Genomic DNA, 13,630 nt, shown 5'->3' with positions numbered 1-13,630 from the left:
AGTTGCAGGATACAAAATCAACACACAGAAATCTGTGGCTTTCCTATACACCAACAATGAACCAACAGAAAGAGAAATCAGGAAAACAACTCCATTCACAATTGCATCAAAAAAATAAAATACCTAGGAATAAACCTAACCAAAGAAGTGAAAGACTTATACTCTGAAAACTACAAGTCACTCTTATAAGAAATTAAAGGGGACACTAACAGATGGAAACGCATCCCATGCTCATGGCTAGGAAGAATTAATATCGTCAAAATGGCCATCCTGCCCAAAGCAATATACAGATTTGATGCAATCCCTATGAAACTACCAGCAACATTCTTCAATGAACTGGAACAAATAATTCAAAAATTCATATGGAACCACCAAAGACCCCGAATAGCCAAAGCAGTCCTGAGAAAGAAGAACAAAGTAGGGGGGATCTCACTCCCCAACTTCAAGCTCTATTATAAAGCCATAGTAATCAAGACAATTTGGTACTGGCACAAGAACAGAGCCACAGACCAATGGAACAGACTAGACAATCCAGACATTAACCCAGACATATATGGTCAATTAATATTTGATAAAAGGAGCCATGGACATACAATGGCGAAATGACAGTCTCTTCAACAGATGGTGCTGGCAAAACTGGACAGCTACATGTAGGAGAATGAAACTGGACCATTGTCTAACCCCATATACAAAAGTAAACTCAAAATGGATCAAAGACCTGAATGTAAGTCATGAAACCATTAAACTCTTGGAAGAAAACATAGGCAAAAACCTCTTAGACATAAACATGAGTGACTTCTTCTTGAACATATCTCCCTGGGCAAGGAAAACAACAGCAAAAATGAGTAAGTGGGACTATATTAAGCTGAAAAGCTTCTGTACAGCAAAAGACACCATCAATAGAACAAAAAGGAACCCTACAGTATGGGAGAATATATTTGAAAGTGACACATCCGATAAAGGCTTGACGTCCAGAATATATAAAGAGCTCACACGCCTCAACAAACAAAAACAAATAACCCAATTAAAAAATGGGCAGAGGAACTGAACAGACGGTTCTCCAAAAAAGAGATACAGATGGCCAACAGACACATGAAAAGATGCTCCACATCACTAATCATCAGGGAAATGCAAATTAAAACCACAATGAGATATCACCTCACACCAGTAAGGATGGCTGCTATCCAAAAGACAAACAACAACAAATGTTGGCGAGGCTGTGGAGAAAGGGGAACCCTCCTACACTGCTGGTGGGAATGTAAGTTAGTTCAACCATTGTGGAAAGCAGTATGGAGGTACATCAAAATGCTCAAAACAGACATACCATTTGACCCAGGAATTGCACTCCTAGGAACTTACCCTAAGAATGCAGCAATCAAGTATGAGAAATACCAATGTACCCCTATGTTTATCGCAGCACTATTTACAATAGCCAAGAATTGGAAGCAACCTAAATGTCCATCTATAGATGAATGGATAAAGAAGATGTGGTACATATACACAATGGAATACTACTCAGCCATAAGAAAAGGGCAAATCCTACCATTTGCAGCAACATGGATGGAGCTGGAGGGTATTATGCTCAGTGAAACAAGCCAAGCAGAGAAAGAGAAATACCAAATGATTTCACTCATCTGTGGAGTATAAGAACAAAGGAAAAACTGAAGGAACAAAACAGCAGCAGAATCACAGAACTCAAGAATGGACTAACAGGTACCAAAGGGAAAGGGACTGGGGAGGATGGGTGGGTAGGGAGGGATAAGGGGGGAAGAAAAAAAGGGGGGTATTAAGATTAGCATCCATAGGGGGGTGGGAGAAAGGGGAGGGCTGTACAACACAGAGAAGACAAGTAGTGATTCTACAACATTTTGCTACGCTGATGGACAGTGACTGTAAAGGAGTATATGGGGGGACCTGGTATAGGGGAGAGCCTAGTAAACAAAGTATTCGTCAGGTAAGTGTAGATTAATGATTAAAAAAAAAAAAAGCTGTTCCTCTGTGGTGACGTCCAATGAGTTCTACACAATGATATAAAGGGCATATAAAAGTGTAGGCAAAGGGTCTGTTTGTCTTTATACAGAGGATCAAAGCGTAATTTGGCTACCCCGAAAATGAACTAAGATACAATATGAAAAAGAACTTCCAACATCAGCACTCTCAGGAAGACTCATGCCAGAAGATGATCAGCAAAAAAAACCTCAACAAAGATCCACGCATTGCCACAGGTGTAGATGCACTCATACCACCAATTCCTGGACTTGCCATGGGAATGATGAAGGAGATATCTAAGCTGGCCTGTGCATACAGTAAAACAACAAATTTGACTGGATCTATACTGTTGGAACTCAACCAAGAATTAGGAGAAGTGCAAATTGTAGCACTCCAAAATCTTACAACCACAGACTATTTACTGTTAAAAGAACATAAGGGATGTGAACAGTCCCCAGGAATGGGTTGTTTTAATTTATCTGAATTCTCTCAGACTGTTCAAGTTCAGTTGGACAATATCCACCATATCATAGATAAGTTTTCACAAATGCCTAAGGTGCCTAACTGGTTTTCTTGGTTTCACTGGAGATGGCTGGTAATTACAGGTATGCTTTGGTTACGTAACTGTACTCCTATTATGTTAATGTGTGAGCACAATTTAATTAGTAGTTTAAAACCTATCCATGCTGAAGTTACTCTACAAGAAGATATGTCAAAGAAATAATCAATCTTCCCAAGTTTTCTTCCGCCTGCTACTTCTATAGCTTTTCTTCTTCCTACCTAATTACAACCCTTAAATAGAACTCGTGCCACATATCGAATTTACCGAGTATCATAATTCTTCCAAGTGGTAAAGACACCTCAAGACAAATGCTGGGCATAGAAGCTACAGGGCATAAATATGCAAAGAAGTAAAAAGCTAAACTTTTCAAACAATAAGGCTTCTCTCTCACTTACCAACTTAACATTTCCCTGTATGGCCCCGGAAGATGACTGGTTAGCCAGAGACGGGTAAGATTCCTCAATGGAGGAACATCCTAAGACAGGCACAGTTGCAGGGGGGCCATCAGGTGAGAAAATGGGGATCAGCAGAGGTGAGGCTTAGAACCTCACCCCTCCTGTTCTGAGAGAAATCTTCTGCATACGTGGATGTTTTATTGCCCTTGTCTAGCTCGGATTAACACACAGTCTACAGGCACACACCTGATCATCTACATTTGCTCTCTTACAGCACTAAACTATGTTTTCTACCTTTATCTCGTATCTACCTACCACTTCAGCATCTTATTAAAAATAATAATAATAAAGAGAGAAATGTGGTATTCACATATAAATCAAGTATAAAAATCAAATGAATATTCATATTTGAACTGACAGTTTATAGTTCATAATGCATAAACAAAACCGAAAGCTTCTGTGATGACTGCCCTTGTACTGTTCACTATGTAACTTATTCACTATGTAAGAATTTGTTCTCCATGTGAGAACTTGTTTGTTATGCCTCAGAAGATTGGAGACTGACGAAAATTAGGCTTGGGGTGGATTAATGATTGTGCATTGAGTATTGACCCCCCTATACAGAATTTTATTGTTGTTAACAACCATTTGATCAATAAATATGAGAGATGCCCTCACAAAAAAAAAAGAAATAGTACACACTTCCAATTGTAAAATAAATAAGTAACCGGGATGTAATGTATAGCATAAGGAATATAGTCAAAATATTGTAACAACTTGGTATGGCGATAGCTGGTACCTAGAATTATCATGTATATAAATGTTGAATCACTGTGTTGTACACCTGAAACTAATGTAATACTGTGTGTCAACTACCCTTCAATAAAAAATAATTATCTACAAAAAAAAAAATAAGAAAATCTTAAAAAAAAATTTAACTTTACACCCAAAGGAACCAAAAAAAAAAAAAAAAAAGAATAACAAATGAGGCCCAAAGTAGAAGGAGGGAATAATAAAGATCAGAGAGAAATAAATGAAATAGAGATTTAAAAAACTATAGAAAAAATAAATGAACCTAAGAGCTGGTTCTTTGAAAAGATAAACAAAACTGACAAACCTTTAGCTAGGCTCACCAAGAAGAAAAGAGAAAAGTTTAAATAAATAAAATCAGAAATGAAAAAGAAGTTGCAAGAGAGACACTCAAAGGATCATAAGAGACTACTATGAACAGTCATACACCAACAAATTGGACAACATAGAAGAAATGGATAAATTCACAGAAATATACAATCTCTCAAGACTGAATCATGAATAGGAAATCTGATAGACTAATTACCGGTAAGGATATTGAATCAGTAATCAAAAACCTCCCAAGAAACAAAATTCCAGAATCAGACAGCTTCACAGGAGAATTCTATCAAACATTCAAAGGCTCCTTCCCAAACTGTTCCAAAGTTTGAAGAGGAAGGAAAGCTTCCAAATTCATTTTACCAGGCCAGCATTACCCTGATACTGAGAATGGAGAAGGACACCACAAAAACAGAAAATTACAGACCAATATCCCTGATGAACATAGATACAAAAATCTTAAACAAAATACTAGCAAACTGAATTCAACAATACATTGGAAGGATCATACACCATAATCAGGAGGGACTTTTCTAGGATTCCAAGGATGATAAAACATCCACAAATCAATCAGCATGATAAACCACATTAACAAAAGGAAAGCTAAAAATTATGTGATCATCTCAAAAGATACAGAAAAAGCATTTGATACAATTCCACATCCACTAATGATAAAATCTCTCAACAAAATGGCTATAGAGGAATATGCTTCAATGTAATAAAAAACATGCAAAACAAACCCACAGTCAATATCATACTCAATGGTGGGTTTTTTGTGGTATCAATTGTAATATCTTCTTTTTTATTTTAATTTTGTTAATTTGAGTATTCTTTTCTTTTTAAGTCTAACTAAATCTTTGCCAGTTTTATCACTTAAAAAAACAGATCTTAGTTTCTTTGATCTTTTCTATTGTCTTTCTAGTCTCTATTTCATTTATCTCTGCTCTACTTTTTGTTATTTCTTTCCTCTTGCTAACTTTTGGCTTAGTGTGCTCTTTTTATGATTTCTTTGAGGTGTAAGGTTAAGTTATTTATTTGAGTTTTTTTCCCTAATGTAGATATTTGTCACTATAAACTTCCCTCTTAGAGCTGCTTTTGCTGCATCCCAGAAGATATGGTATGTTGTGTTCCATTTTCATTTGTCTTAGATATGTTTCATTTCCCCTTTGATTTATTCTTTAAACCATTTGTTGTTTAATTTCTATGTGTTTGTGAACTGTCCAGCTTTCCTTCTGTTACTGTTTTCTATATTCATATCACTGAGGTCAGAAAGGATATGTGAAATGATTTCAAATCTTCTTAATTTTGGAGGGACTTGTATTGTGACCTATCACCTGATCTGTCTTGGAAAATGTTTTGTGTGCACTTGAGAATAATGTGCATTCTGCTGCTGTTGAATAGAATGGTCTCTATATGACTGTTAGGTCCCCTTGATCTAAATTTTATTTCACATCCATTATTTTATTATTGATTTTCTTCTTGGTGATGTACCCATTGTTGAAAGTAAGGAACTGAAGTCTCCTACTATTATTGCTTTGCTGTCTATTTCTGCCTTCAGATCTGTTGATAATTGTTTAAATAGAGTATTTTGAATTTGACTATATATTGACTTTTACCATTCCCTCCCCATCATGTGCAATGTAAAAGGTACATTTCTTTTAATTTTCCAATACTATTAGCTGGGTTAGTTATTACTTCTTAAAGTTGGATTTGGAATGCCAAGTGAACTTTGAGAAGGTGATTATTTTCTTGTGGGAGTCTTTCTGTAACTCAGGAAAGTTGCCCTGCAGTAAATTAAGGTGCTTTAATAAAAGTTACATCTCTCTAAAAAGTAAGTATTCCACAGTTGGGTTTAGCTAAAAGAAATAGAAATAGAATAGTTTACATTCCTACTCAATGAAGCTTTAAGAGAAAATTGTGATATGTTATTTGAAAATCTAAAAACAGTAATAATCATTAACAGGGTACCCAGTGCATAATTTGAATAACAAATGCTAATTTTTATTGAGGCTTATATATTGTCAGGCATTGTTACAAGTTTTTTACACTTACTTTTCTAAGAGCATTTTCTGAAGTAGGCACTGTTATTAACCCTGTTTCATGAATGATAAAAGTAAGAAATAGAGAGTGAATTGACTAACTCAAGGCTACAGGGCTAATAAGTAGCAAAGTGGGGATTTGAAGCCAATGGTCTAGATGAGAAGACATGCTCTTAGTTATGTTAAACATAACATCCAGCATTTTGTCTTTGTATTATGTCACTTTCTTACTTATCCCCACCCACTATCATCCACTAATCAATTTTACCCTCAGTTCAGAGAAGTACAATAGTGAAATGGACAAAAGCACAAACTGGAGCCTCTATCACATATAAATTGTGTGACCATGGGAAAATTACTTAACTTTTCTGTGCCTGAATTTCCCTATATATATAAAGTGGGGATAATATAATGCCTACCTCATAGGGTTGTGGTGGGGATTAAGTGAGTTTTTATATATAAAGTTTTTAGAACTCATACCAAGTACAACATAACTATTATCAGCTTCCTCCCTCAGGATTTAATGCAAGCATTAGTTCCAATTCCCTAGTCAGGAAATGATGCAACTATTAACAGTGAAATGACTAACACAAGAACAGTAGGAATGAGTTGGGGGATGACTGGAAGGCCCCTTTAGATATGCTACTCCTCTCTGAGAGTCGGTCTTTTCTTCTTAAGAGCTGGGGAGTCCATAGCCATCTTTGTGCTGCACGTTCTTTGCCCTCTACATAGTTGATTGGATCAGCAGGTACCTATGACAGGTGGACCAATCATGTTTCTCTTTCTCAATCAGTCATTTTCTGTGTGTGACTGGAACTGAGGGCCATACAAACTAATGGGGTAGTCATCATCTATCAAATGTAAGTAGTAGAGAACTACATATCTTTACAGAAAAGATTATAAAGAACGTAGAGAAGGAGAGATGAGAGAACCTATGGACTGAAGAGAGAGAAAGAGACAGGCAGGGAGACAGAGAAAAGAACAGAAACAAAGAATGAGAGAGGTAAACCTTTAATTTCCAAATACTTTCTAGGGCTTAGTTCTTTCTTAAAAATTAAGAAAAAAGAGAATCAAAGATCAGTAAAGATGCACTGAGGTAAACCACCAAGAGAAAGAGTCAGCAGAAACAATAAATATTAGATTAAGATCTATAAGACCTACTAATATTGGAATTTCTAGATAGAGACAAGCTATGTAGTAAATGTTTAAAGAAATAAAGCATGGACTCACAAAAGGAGTGTGCAACTACAGACTATAACAAATGACAAAGCATATTTTTACCACAAACAATTGGAAATTTCTAGAAATGAAAATATAATTGTGGAAATTGAAAAAAAATGATGGAAAAATTAATAGTTTAGATGAAACTAAGCATTAAACTGGAAGTTGAGTCAAACAAAATGCCTAGAATTCAGCACAGAGAAAAAAGAAAAGAGATGGAAGATATGAAAAGAAATTTATAATATGGAAAATAGGATAAACAGCTCTATGTATATCTAATTTGAGTCCTAGAAGAAAAGACTAGAGAAATTCTTACTGAATTTTGTAGATTTTCTTGAAGAGATGTTTGCCTTTAGGACAATGTCCAGAGGCTTTAATTTTTTAAAAATAATTTCGCCAATGTTCCTGGGGGTAAGGTCAGCAGAGCTCATCACACTGTCATGCTGTTAGTTGATCTCCTTGTAATCATTTCTTAAAATAAAATAACCACTATTCTGATTTCTAACACAACAAATTAGTGGGCTTTTTTGGCTAACAGTACTCTACTGAGATGTACTTTAATACCATAAAATATACAAATCTTAACTACACATCTCAATAAACTTAAATAACTGTGTGCATTGGTGTAATCATCACCCAGGTTAATTTAGAAAAATTCCCCCACCTCCCCTCTCCAGTATCAATCTCTACCATGAGCAATCTCTATTTCATCACTTCACAATAGATTGTTTTGTTTGTCCTTGAATATAAAAAAAGGAGTCATATAATATGTACTTATTTGTGTATGGCTTGCTCATTCAACATAATGTTTTTGAGATTCATTCCTGTTGCTATGCACATCACTAATTTATTTATTATTGCTGAATAACATCCCATTGTTTGATTACTACAATTTGTTTATTTCTTCACTTTTTAATGGATGTTTAGGGGATCTCCACTCTTGACCTATTGTATATAAAGCTGTTTTGTTGTTGAGATTCATTCCTATTGCTACGTGCACCAATAACCTATTTTTTCTCATTGAGAATATTATCCCATTGTAAGAATGCAATTTGCTTATCCATTCATTTTTTAATGGATGTTTAGGTGATTTCCACTTTGGCCTATTATAAGTAAAGCTGCTATGATCACTCATGTTCAAGTCTTTTTGTAGACATACGCATTATTTCTCTATTATTTCCACTACTTGCATAATAAAGGAAAAGCTGGATTAAAACAGAAATGTATGTTTAACTTTATTAAAAACTTCCAAGTACATTTTTAAAGTTGTTATGCCATTTTACAATTTCACCATCAGTGATTCAAGTTCCCTTTGTTCTACATCCTTGACTAAAGTTGGTATTATCAGTTTTTAAAATTTTGGTCATTCTGGAATGAATGTAGTAAATCTCACTGTGGTAGGGTTTTTAAAAATTAAAATATAGTTGATATACAATACTATATTGGATCCAGATGTACAATATGGTGATTTGGCAATTATATATATTACAAAATGCTCACCATAGTAAGTATAGTTACCACCTGTCAACATACAAAGAAATCAATATTATTGGCTGTATTGCCTATGTTGTACTTCCATCCCCACAACTAATTTATTTTATAATTTGAAGTTTGTGCCTCTTTTCCACCTTCACCAATTTCACTGACCCCTCTCTCCTCCCCTGGTGACAACTTGTTCCCTCTATGTATTTATGAATCTATTTCTATTTTGTTTGTTTGTTCTTTGTTTCTTTTTTAGATTCCACATGTAAATGAAATACAGGTATTGTCTTTCTCTGACTTAGTTCGCTTAGTATAATACCCACTAGGTCCATCCATGTTGTTGCAAATGGCAAGATTTCATTCTTTTTTATGGCTGAGTAATATGCCATTGTATATATGTACCCTATCTTATTTATCCATTCATCTATAGATGGATGCTATAGATGGAAGCTTCAGTTGCTTCCATATTTTGAGTTGCTTCCATATTTTGGTTATTGTAAATAATGCTGTCATAAACATAGGGGCATTTTTATCTTTCCAAATTGATGATTTTGTTTCCCTTGAGTAAATGCACAGAAGTGGAATTGCTGGATTGTATGGTATTTCTATTTTTAGTTTTTTGAGGAACCTCCATAGTAGCTGTACCAATTTGCAATCCCACCAGCAGTGTAAGACGTTTCCTTTTTCTCCACATCTTCACCGCATTTGTTATTTCTTGTCTTTTTGATAGTGGTCATTTTGACTGGTGGAAGGTGATATCTCATTGTGGTTTTGATTTCCATTTCCCTGATGATTAGTGATGCAGAGCATCTTCTCATGTTCCTATTGGCCATCTGTATATCTTCTTTGGAAAAATGTCTATTCAGATCCTTTGCTCATTTTCTAATTGGCTAGTTTGTTTTTTGATGTTGAGGTGTATGAGTTCTTTATATATTGTAGATGTTAACCCCTTATCAGTATATCATTTGCAAATATAGTCTCCCAGTCATTTTGTTGATGGCTTCCTTTACTCTGAAGAAGCTTTTTAATTTGATATAGTGCCACTTGTTTATTCTTGCTTTTGTTTCTCTTACCTGGAGATATATCCAGAAAAAAATTACTAATGCTGATGTCTAAGAGTTTACTGACTATGTCTTCTTGGAGTTTTGTGGCTTTAGGTCTTACATTTAGATCTTTAACCCATTCTGAGTTTATTTTGTGTGTGGTATAAGAGAGTGATCTAGTTTCATTCTTTTGCATGTAGCTGTCCAATTTTCTCAACACCTTTTATTGAAAAGATTATCTTTTCCCTATTGCCTCCTTTGTCATAGATTAACTGACCATATACTTATTTCTGGACTCTCTTTTCTGTTCCACTGATCTCTGTGCCTATTTTTGTGGCAGTACCATAATGTTTTGGTTACTCTAGCTTCATAGTATAGTTTGAAATCAGAGATCATGATACATCCAGCTTTGTTTTCCTCCCTCTAGAGTGTTTTGTCTATTTAGGGTATTTTGTGGTTCCATACAAATTTTAGGATTATTTGTTCTAGTTCTGTGAAAAATGCCATTGGTATTTTGATAGGGATTGCTCTGAATATGTAGATTGCTTTTGGTTGTATGGACATTATAGCAATATTAATTTTTCCTATCATGAGCATGGAATATCTTTCCATTTATTTGTGTCATCTTCACCGTGAGTGTCTTTCATCATGCCTTATAGTTTTCAGTGCAGGTCTTTCACCTCCTTGGTTAGATTTAATCCCAGGTATTTTATTCTTTTTGAAGCAACTGTAAGTGGGATTGTTTTCTTAATCTCTCTTTCTGCTAGCTAGTTTTTTGTATATAGAAATGCAAAAGATTTTTGTATTGATTTTGTATCCTGCAACTTTACTGAACTCATTAATTCTAGTAGCTTTTTGGTGGAGTCTTTATGGTTTTCTTTATATAGTATCATGTCATCTGTACACAGTGACCATTCTACTTGTTCCTTACCAATTTGGATGCCTTTTATTTCTTTTCCTTATCTGATTGTGCAGCTGGACTTCCAGTACTATGTTGAATAAAAGTGGAAAGAATGGGCAACCTAATGTTAGAGAGAAGGCTTTCAGCTGTTCACCATTGAATATGATGTTAGCCATGGGTTTGACATATATGGCTTTTATTATGTTGAGGTATGTTCCTTCTCTACCCATTTTGTTGTGAGTTTTTATCATGAAATAGATGTTGAATTTTGTCAAATGCTTTTTCAGCATCTATTGAGATGGTCCTGTGGTTTTTAGCCTTCCTTCTGTTAATGTGATGTATCATCATATTGATTGATTTGTGGTGATTAAATCATCCTTGCATCCCTGGAATAAATCCCACTTGGCTGTGGTGAATGATCTTTTTAATGTATTTTTAATTTTCATTTGCTAAAATTTTATTGACAATTTTTGCATCTATGTTTCATCAGGGGTACTGGTCTGTAATTTTCTTTTTTAGTAGTGTCTTTGTCTGGTATCAGGTTTTGGTATCAGGTGATGCTAGCCTTGTGGATTAAATTTGGAAACGTTTCTTCCTCTTCAATTCATTGGAAAAGTTTGATTAGGACCATTGTTAACTTTTTAAATGTTTGGTAGAATTCTCCTGTGAAGTATATGTCCCTGGAATTTTGTTTGTTCAGAGTTTTTGATTATCAATTCAATTTTAGTACTGGTAATCAGTCTTTTATTACTTTCTATTTCTTCCTGGTTCACTCTTAGAAGATAGTGTGTTTCTAGGAATATACCCATTTATTCTATGTTGTCCAATTTTTTGGCATGTAATTTTTCATAGTAATGTCTTATCATTTGTATTTCTGTGGTGCTGTTAGTAATTTCTCTTGCATTTCTGATTTTATTCATTTGAGTCCTTTTTTTTCTTGATGAGTCTAGCTAAAAATTACCGACTTTATTTATCTTTTCAGAGAACTGGATCTTGGTTTTATTGATCTTCTGTATTGTATTTTTGGTCTCTAATTCACTTATTTCTGCTCTATTCTGCATTATTTTCTTCCTTCTTACTAACTTTGGGCTTCGTTATTTTTCTAGTCCATTTAAGTGTAGAGTTAGACTATTTATTTGAGATATATCTTATTTCTTGGTTATGCCTATATCACTATAAACTTCCTTCTTATACTGCTTTTACTGCAAATATTTTGAATTATCGTATTTCTATTTTCATTACTCTCCAAGTTTTTAAAAATTTCCTGTCTGATTTCTTCAATGACGCATTGGTTGTTTAGTATCATGCTGTTTTTAATGTTCAGATGTTTGTGTTTTTCCATTTTTTTCCTTGTAATTGATTTCCAGTTTCATACCACTGTGGTCAGAGAAGATGCTTAATATGATTTCAATTTTCTTAAATTTTTAAGACTTGTTTTGTGGCCTAATATATGGTCTATCCTGGAGAATATTCTGTGTGCACTTGAAAAGAGTAAGTATTCTTCTGCTTTGGGATGTAATTATTGTATATATATCTGTTACATTCTTTGGTCTAATATGTCATTCAAAGCCACTGTTTCCTTATTGGTTTTCTGTCTGGGTGATCTGTCCATTGATGTAAGTAGAATATTAAAGTCCTCAACTATTATTATATTACTGTCAATTTCTCCTTTATGTCTATTAATATTTGTTTCCAGATTTGGGTACCTGTATGTTGGATGCATAGGTATTTATAATTGTTATATCTTTTTGCTGGATTGTGCCCTTATGCATTATATAATGACCCTCTTTTTCTCTTGGTACAGTTTGTTTTAAAGTCTATTTTATCTGATAAAGGTAGTACTACTCTTAACTTTTTTTTTTTCATTACATTTGCATGAAATATTTTTTTTCCATCCCTCTAATTTCAGTCTGTGTATGTTTCTTTAGGTCTGAAGTGAGACTTTGGTAGGCAGCAAATAGATAGGTCTTGTTTTTTTTCTTTTTAATCCATTTAGTCTTCCTATGTCTTTTGATTGGTGCATGTAGTCCTTTAATCCATTTACATTTAAAGTGATTGTTGATTGGTAGGTCCCTATAGCCACTTAAAAAAATGTTTTGTTTTTTTTTCTTTTTTTGTCATTCTTTTCTGTTTCTTTCTTCCTCTCTTGCTCTCTTCCCTTGTACATAATGACTTTCTTTAGTGTTAAGTATGGATTCCTTTTTCTATCTTTTGTATATATATTATAATTTTTTGGTTTGTGGTTAAATGGGGCTATTATATGACATCCTACATATCTAGCAGTCTATGTTAAGTGTATGGTCATTTAAGTTAAAATACTTTCTAACACCATTACACTTTTTTACTCTCCCTCCTTCACATTTTATGTTTATGATATCATCTTTTATACCTTTTTCTTTAGTTATTCCCTTAATTAATTTTTAGATGTAAATGAATTTACTACTTTTTTCTTTTAATCTTCATACTAACTTTTAAATGATTGACCTTCTACCTTTGCTATATGTTTGTTTTTACCAGTGTAATTTTTCCTTTCATAATTTTCCTGCATGTAGTATCGCCTTTTGTTTTCCTCTTAAAGAAGTCCCCTTAACATTTCCTGTAAGGCCCGTGTAGTAGTGGGGAACTCTTAACTTATGCCTATCTGTGAAGCTCTTTATCTGTCCTTCAATTCTGTATAAATATCTTGCTGGATAGAGTACTCTTGGTTGTAGTTTTTTTTTTTTTTTCCTTTCTGCACTTAGAATATATCGGGCCAATATATTCTGGCCTGTAGAGTTTCTGCTGAAAAATCAGCTGACAGCCTTCTGGGGTTTTCCTTGTATATAACTCATTGCTTTCTCTTGCTGCGTTTAATATATTTTTTTTATATT

This window comes from Manis pentadactyla, chromosome 3 (genome assembly GCF_030020395.1).
Source record: "Manis pentadactyla isolate mManPen7 chromosome 3, mManPen7.hap1, whole genome shotgun sequence".
Taxonomy (NCBI): Eukaryota; Metazoa; Chordata; class Mammalia; order Pholidota; family Manidae; genus Manis; species Manis pentadactyla.
The sequence above is the reverse complement of the archived record's forward strand: the minus strand, read 5'-3'. Positions refer to the sequence as shown.